Source organism: Corylus avellana, chromosome 11, assembly GCF_965113065.1.
Source record: "Corylus avellana chromosome 11, dhCorAvel1.hap1.2, whole genome shotgun sequence".
In the NCBI taxonomy this organism is placed as follows: Eukaryota; Viridiplantae; Streptophyta; class Magnoliopsida; order Fagales; family Betulaceae; genus Corylus; species Corylus avellana.
Window position 1 is genome coordinate 20,136,976 of NC_142500.1, and position 7,983 is coordinate 20,144,958.

The following is a 7,983-nucleotide window of genomic DNA, read 5'->3' on the forward strand; positions in this document are numbered from 1 at the left end:
TAAGATGAGAGTTCGGTACCGATACTCGGATGGAGGCGAAACCACTGAAGGAGGCTATGCCAGAAGGTGGTATTCCATCAACTAGACCGTTGAGTGCACCAAGAAAGAGTTAATTGACGGTCGGGCATGGCTGTGGCCACAGTTCAGTGCCATGGTCACAGGACCCGCAACCCTCGTGCACAGGGGTAATAGTGTACATGGGCCTTATTATGAGAAAATGATACTATATTTTCAACGAAGATATGCTAAGATGATTTACAAAGATTATTTATAATGATGCATTATGATGATGATTTACAACGATGATCTATTACTAGATGTAATAGTATGTATATGTTACGGGAGATGCAACCGTACATACAGATATTATTATGGCTAGAATTATATTTATTTGCGAAAATGATTTTTCAAAACTGAGAACAATGAGTAAAACTATTTATGGTTGTGGATGTTACTTGCTGGGCCCCCTTTGGGCTCATTCAGTTTTATTTCTTGTTTTCAGGTAGAAAGGATGCTGGAATAGGAGGCCGGAATGGGGATGGGAATAATTATTTTTCAAAGTCTTTTCATATCAGTGATTGTAATAATATGATATTCCGCAACTAAAGTTTAATGTTTTCTAATTTCGCTTGTAATAAAATCTCTTGAATAATGTTTTATACATTTTTCGTATCCTTTAAAATCAAGTACTCTGATAGACCTTATAGATCTTTGCAATAACTTTTGTTGTAAAAGAAGAAAAGTGGCAAACTCAGCCTTAACGGGCTGGGGATGTTACACCACACAAGTTGGATAATTGGGTAGTGAGATCTTCAACTTGATCCCCCATAGCCCTGAATCGATCCTCCGTGTGTTGCCAACGGTTAGCAATAGATTTGCCTTCCGCCTCCGCGAATTGTGGTCTTGGTTGGCAACGACAATTGCTCGGTCCACCACTCATGTGCCCCAAACGAATCGCCGGTTGCTCCTTACGTGCTGTCTTCGTACGCACAAACACCTCGTTCATATCTGCAAAGCGGTTGCTCATCCCAATTCATGGAAAGTAACTGAACTCTGATAGCAATTGATGCAGCGTGACTTAGTAGGCTACAGAGAAGAACAACAATAAAACAGCGGATAACTAATTCTAGATCTCAAGTCTATCAACGATCTAAGAATTCTTCTTGAAAAGCTAGATACGCTCTAGGTTTTAAAGGAAAAAAATGAATAAACTCAACTATGAGTAATTCTCATTAATAAAAATCAATAATCAACAACTGTTTTTCTCTGGAGGCTATAAGCATATATTTATAGCCCAAAACTCTAAACATAATAAAATATGACATAAATACCCCCAAAACCCAAAACCTAATAAAATAACGAAATATTGATTCTCAAAACCCTAACCCTACTAAAACAAGGAAATAAAGACGACTTAACCTAATTAAAAATGCGGAATATAACATAAGCAGCTTCGTGTGCGATCGATTGCAGGTACAAGTCCGATCGATCGCAGTTCCAGGGACTTGGTGCGCAAATGTCTGGAAGTGCGCTCGATCGCAGGTACATGTGCGATCGATCGCACTCCCAGGAAACCTGTGATCTGCATCAAAATGGGTTCGGAAAACACTTGGTGGAATCTGTTTGGAACCGTTCTATTAGTGGGTAAATACCGATAGAAGGGCATGCCATGTAGGCAGTCGTCAAACCCTTATATTCGGTCAATACCATTCGAACGGTTTGGTGAGGAACCATGTAGGTTGTAGAGAAAAGTTACCGTTCAAACGATAAGTAAGCGATCGGACAGTATCATGCGAAGTCACGTTGGTAAATTGAGAAACCCAGGCAATCGAACAAAACGAGCATTAATCTAATAGTGACAAACTGCATGTGATTTTGATAAGTGTAAAAGTTGCAAAAGTGGCGGGAGTGCTATTTAAGAAGATTTTTGCACACTAATGACCGTTTAATTGTCTAGGGCCACCAGATGGAGAAAGAGAGTGAAGGACGGAGAGCGGAAAGAGGAAAAATATTGTATTTTCTTGAAGGTTTCGGGGTTCCAAAACACCAAGAGGTAATCTCTCGCTCTTTACTCAGTTACTTCGTCCATAACTTACTGCCTTTACGTTTTGGAGTGTGTGTTTTGTAAAGAGTTTCAGACCGAAAAGTTGTAAGCTTTACAGTAGATGACGTTTTATTTGAGCTAGAAGGGACTAAACTCACGCCTCAGGCTGTGTGATGTGTAGATCCAGGCAGTCATGCTGCCATGGGACAGTATGAACAAATTCTACCGTGAAAGGAGTTAAGGGCATAGATGGCCATAATGAGGATAGTCGTGATTTTGTAATGTAATTATGTATCTGTATTAATGTTGGTATCCACCAAACGATTATGGTTTAGTGGTGACACACCAAGTTATTTATTAATTAATGAATTTTGGGGGCTTTAACTCCAGTAAGAAATCAAAACAAACCTTAAGGTTCTCCATACAAATATTGGCCACCCCATTTTTTTTTTAAAAAAAATATAGGGTTTAGGGTTTAGGACATTTTCATTTAAGCTATAGTTCATTTCCACATAAAATATTTTATGTCAAAAAATGTTTTTAACGAAAACTATTTTCTTAAAAAATGATTTATTAAAAAATAATTAAGTCCTAGCCTCAATCGGATCCGGGTGGGGTCCTGGTGCATAGACCCTACGTGGTTCTAGTCCAGTCCGGGTCGAGTATCAAGCTAGTTTCGGTCAAATTCCAACAAGGTTCAGGAGAAGTCCTGTCGGGATGCCAACCACATGTCACTTGGATATGTCAATTTAAAGTGAGATATTCAAACTTGAAAAATAATTTATGTTTTTCAAAAATTAAAGAAGAATTTTCCTTCAAACGAAAACTATTTTTCATTAATTGTTATTTTACGACACACCGAACACAAAAATAAATATTTTGTATAGATCATTTTATGTAGAAACGAACAGAACAATAATTTTCATTTATTTTCTTCCTTGTTTCTCTCATTACAAAGGATTAAATTAATAAATATTCTCAACTTTTGGAGTCCATAGGTTTTTGGGTTCTATAATAATGTCTTTCTCAATTTAATATCCAGATTTGCAAAAAATTTAAATATGTTGCGCATAGACTTATGAGTTTTGTGTCCCACCTTGAGAACGTATAAAAAATAAAAATAATTAATATACCTAATTAAATAAACTCAAACCTATTAGCTTAAGTTTTTGGACTAAAATTGGTATCTTAATATATATATTAATTTACTCTTTTTTTACTCATTTGATATTTCTCTCTCCCAAGTAAATAACAAAAACTACATAAAGTACTATTATTTCGTTGTCATTAAAAAATTAAAACCAAAATTGACCCACTCCGGTTTTTTATAAATATTTAATGTTTTAATAGAAAAGACTTAAATAATATTTTCAAATAATCTTTATTATTCTATTAAAAGAAAAAATATTGGCAAGTGAGATTTATTATATTTACCAAGCTGAAGACCATCAGCAAGGTCTTCAGCTTGGTTCACTAGCACATCATAGGTAAGGCCTTGGTGACTCGTTGAGTGTTTAGGAACGAAGTATAGAGTAACTAAAATTAGGTAAAGCGATCGACTCCTTTGGACCATATTCTGAAACAAATAAAAGAAAGAAAGAAAAAAAATAATAATAAAAAATGAATAAATGCTATCTAACTTCTTCAATAAGTTCAGTAAAAGGCAGTTCCCAACTTATTTATTTTTTCAGACTTGACAGAAAAAGAATAGCTGAATGATATTTCTAGTCCAGAGCATATACATGAAAAAAATTACGTCTTCAAGAAAATGACGCTGCTAAAAATAATACGATGACCGTTTCCAAATACGAACCTGCCAGGCTGCCAACATTGAAACAAATGGAAAACATGAGCAGAAACTTTTAACAAAAAAAAATAAAAACATTGCGAAAGCTGGACGGTATCGGTATGTTTATTAATTTATTTTAAAAAGCAATTTTTGTTTTTTAGGTTGGAAAAATGTTTTGAAGTTTGATAAAAAAAAATTAATAAAAGAAACGTGAAGCGAACCATTACTTTTAAAATATCGTATTATAATTTAAGGGCAGGTGAAGTTACCCAAAATTTGAACAAGAAACCAATGTTCTAAGAAACAGATATCTGAATTGGCGAGCGCGCTCAGGTTTTATAGCCACTAAAAGGAAATAAATAAAGCTTGTATGACTGGGAACCGATTGAATCCTTTCAGTGGGCTGGGCATCAATTTCGTTGAAACCGTGTTAGAGGTTGGTCCATCATTTTCAGTTGAACAGGAAAAAGATTTGGAAAACGTGGGAGTAGTTGGTAAATCATTATTCATTGAGTAAATAAACCGATAAATGGGAAACCTTCGTGAATGGGCCGCCATTCACGATTGCTGGAGCATATTATCAGGGTAGTTGGTGTTTGGTAAATGGATTGGTTAGATACTGTAGTTGATAGTGAAAAAAAAAGGTAAGAATATTTTGTATAAAAAAGTGAAAACATAATATGAAAAAGTAAAAAAAAATTATTTTATAATAATTTTTTTATTTAAATAATAATAAAAAAATAAATGATGTGATATAAAAATTAAAAAAATTAAAATATTTTAATGTTGATTATTTTAAAAAATAGTAATAAACAGTGTTTAACCCAACATTATGAAACCCTCGTGAATGGTTCAAGGAGTGCCGTGTCAAAGATAATGTCAGAGATATTTAGTTTAAAACCGAGGGAGTCGGTGGAACATCACTATTGATCACGTGGGTGTCGGCGCAAGTGGGTGGGAAGAGTTGAAATAATGCGCGGAAGTTGGGCCGGCAGAGTTGAATGGGACATCGTTGAAAAAATGGCTGAAATCGCGTGAATGGTTCATGGAGTGCCACGTCAACGATGATGTCAGAGATATTTAGTTCAAAACAGCGGGAGTCGGTGGAACGTCACTATTGGACACGTGGGTGTTGGCGAAAGTGGGTGGGAAGAGTTGAAATGATGCGCGAGTAGGCCGTCAGAGTTGAATGGGACACCGTAGAAAAAATGGGTTAAAATCGCGTGAAAGGTTCTTGGAGTGCCACGTCAACGATGATGTCAGACATATTTAGTTTAAAACAGCGGGAGTCAGTCGGTGGAACATCACTATTGGACACGTGGGTGTTGGCGAAAGTGGGTTGGAAGAGTTGAAATGATGCGCGAGTAGGCCGGCAGAGTTGAATGGGACAACGTAGAAAAAATGGGTTAATCGCGTGAATGGTTCATGGAGTGCCACGTCAACGATGATGTCAGACATATTTAGTTTAAAACAGCAGGAGCCGGTGGAAAATCACTATTGGACACGTGGGTGTCGGCGCAAGTGGGTGGGAAGAGTTGAAATAATGCGGCAGTGGGCCGGCAGAGTTGAATGGGAAAACGTTGAATATGGGGGGTTTGTTAAATCTCCCTCACACTCACCATATTTACTATACTATTCACTCATTTTTTTTTTAAAAAAAAATTATTTTTATATCAAATTATTTATTTTTTATATTACATTATTTATTTTTTTATTAATATTTAAATAAAAAAATTACTATAAAATAAAATTTTTTATTTTTTCATACCAATTATTATTTTTATTAATTTTTTTATTTATAAACATGAAATTTAACAAAAACACTGAATGAAAATCACGTGAATGGTTCGTAAAGTGCCACGTCAACGATGATGTCAGATATTTGGTTTAAAACAGCGAGAGTCGGTGGAACATCACTATTGGACACGTCGGTGTCGGCGCAAGTGGGTGGAAGAGTTGAAAAAATGCGGGGGTGGGTGGGACATCATAATCACATGAATGAGAATAGTTCAGAGCCGGGTTAATGGTTCGGAAAAAGGTCAATTAATTAATTGAGGGAAAAGATCAAACCGGCGTGGTGGAAAAATTTGTCGAGAGTGGGGCGGGCATCATCATTAGTTGAACGGAAAAAAAATTTCAACTGAGTGGACAAATTTGTCGTGAGTGGGTAGTGCATCATTATCAGCTGAAAAGGTAAATAAAATAGAAGTTCTAGTGTGAAAGGAAACCCTCGTGAGTTGGCGAAGTTCAATCAATTATCCTTTAAAAATATATTGAAAGTCCAGATCCACGAAAGAAGAGTTTTATGAAAATTAAAGACTCTTTCCAACGACCTTAAATGATTCAACTGTGCATATGAAACAAGAAAGGGTTGTACGTAAGTAGATACCTGAACCAGCCAAATACGCCAAGCCTCTATGCATCGTGTAGACATTTCAATTACTGCATGATTCAAAACCATTAGAATTACGATAACTTTAAATCAATAACTAAAAAAATAATAATCAACAAAGACATTAACGAGCTGTCCAAGGCTGGCAACGTTTGTCCACAATTTTTTTTATTTTTTCAAACCAAAAACTAGTACCCAACCAAACAAATAGTGGGATTGTTTGAAACATCCCGCATAACTATTTTCATGTATTTTTCGATGTATATATCTTTCCAAGTATTTGATTCCCAATCCCATGTCTCTTTCTAAGCATTTAACTAAGCCAGATCCACTTACAATTTATCTCCAAACGCAATAATTCTACAATTCCTAAGGCATTATAATAAAAGGAGGGGTTCACTTTTCCCGTCTGCGTCTGCCTTACATGCTGCAATACAACCTACCTATTAAGATTTTTTTTTTGAAACTTGTTAATAGGCATCACGTGAATAAAATTACGAGATATGCAATTCTACGATTATTTATGTGTTATGAAATTAGAAGATGTTAGCAGTAGTAGATGAGATTGTCTAATTAAATTTATCTCATTTTACAGACCTAAACTTTCAAAATAAGTGATAATTTAACTCGTATGTATTACTCTTTTACTTGCAGCATTTCTCCTCTTTATCAGCGGTTCAATGGAGTATAACCATAACCTTCATGACGTAGTATCCTTTGTCAGTTGCTCAGAACATAAGAGATATACAACAATGGCAGAAGATTCCTACATCACTAAAACACAACAAGAACAATGACAGGAGAGAAGAATTGAAAAAATAAAAAATAAAAAGACAAAAGGGTAAAAGCCCGTCCAATAAGATTCTTGAGCCGAGGGCAAAAAATGCGGGAACAGATGGAACCGGCGCATTTATACCCCTAGTTTGCAACTTCTTTTTTTCGGTTCTGAGCTGCTGATATCCTTTGGTCGCTTAACAAAGTCAAACGAGCCGGTCGGTATTTCACAACTTATTGATTTCAAAACTTGGGCGGAGGAACGTATTTATAGAAACCAAATACATTGGAAAAGACAGGTATGCCCCTGTGAGATAATGCCAGGTAAAAGCTGATCCAGCATTTCTTGGTGAGGGACTGAGGGTAACAACGTAAAAGCAGATAAACCTAAAAAGGCGACCATATTCTCCCCTCTGACAGCATCCAATGGCATGTGGACAGTATTGCGCATTTCGTAAAGGCTTACACAGTGCGTTTGGTTATAATATTATAAAATATTATAATATATTATAATATTATAAAATATTATATTATAAAATAGACCAAAGAAAAAATGAACATAAAGAACTTACAGATGGTTTGGTATTAGACACTTACGTCTACCACTCGAAATACCTCTAAGGGCTACATTGTGCTCATTAACTTAATTTGTCTACAATACAAATCCCTATTTATAGAGTAAAGTTTAAATACAAATTTAGTAATCAAATTTCCTTGATTTGATTACAATCCCAATATATGATTACCATTAACCCATAAATAGAGAATATTTCAATATCAACTTAATTATGGAATATACAAAAAATATTATATATTTTTCATATATTTTAACATCTTCCCTCAAACTCAATGTGGAATATTCTGGAACCTTGAGTTTGAAATCTGAAACAATAATGACGGCGGTGGCGGAGGCCGAAAACGAGCCATAGATGGTGGAGGCTAGTGGGTGGCTAGCGACGGCGGCAGGTGTATGCAGATTCTAAA

General features: G+C 35.6%; 1 long non-coding RNA gene across 1 annotated transcript; it reads right to left on the reverse strand.

Annotated features, from left to right (window-relative positions):
- Positions 1-3,665: 3,665 nt before the first annotated feature.
- On the reverse strand, positions 3,666-7,223 carry LOC148583210 (uncharacterized). The gene is made up of 2 exons (XR_015909417.1): positions 6,223-7,223; positions 3,666-3,865 (listed from the first exon to the last, which is right to left on the reverse strand). It is a non-coding gene; the product is annotated as an uncharacterized LOC148583210 (long non-coding RNA).
- Positions 7,224-7,983: the final 760 nt, after the last annotated feature.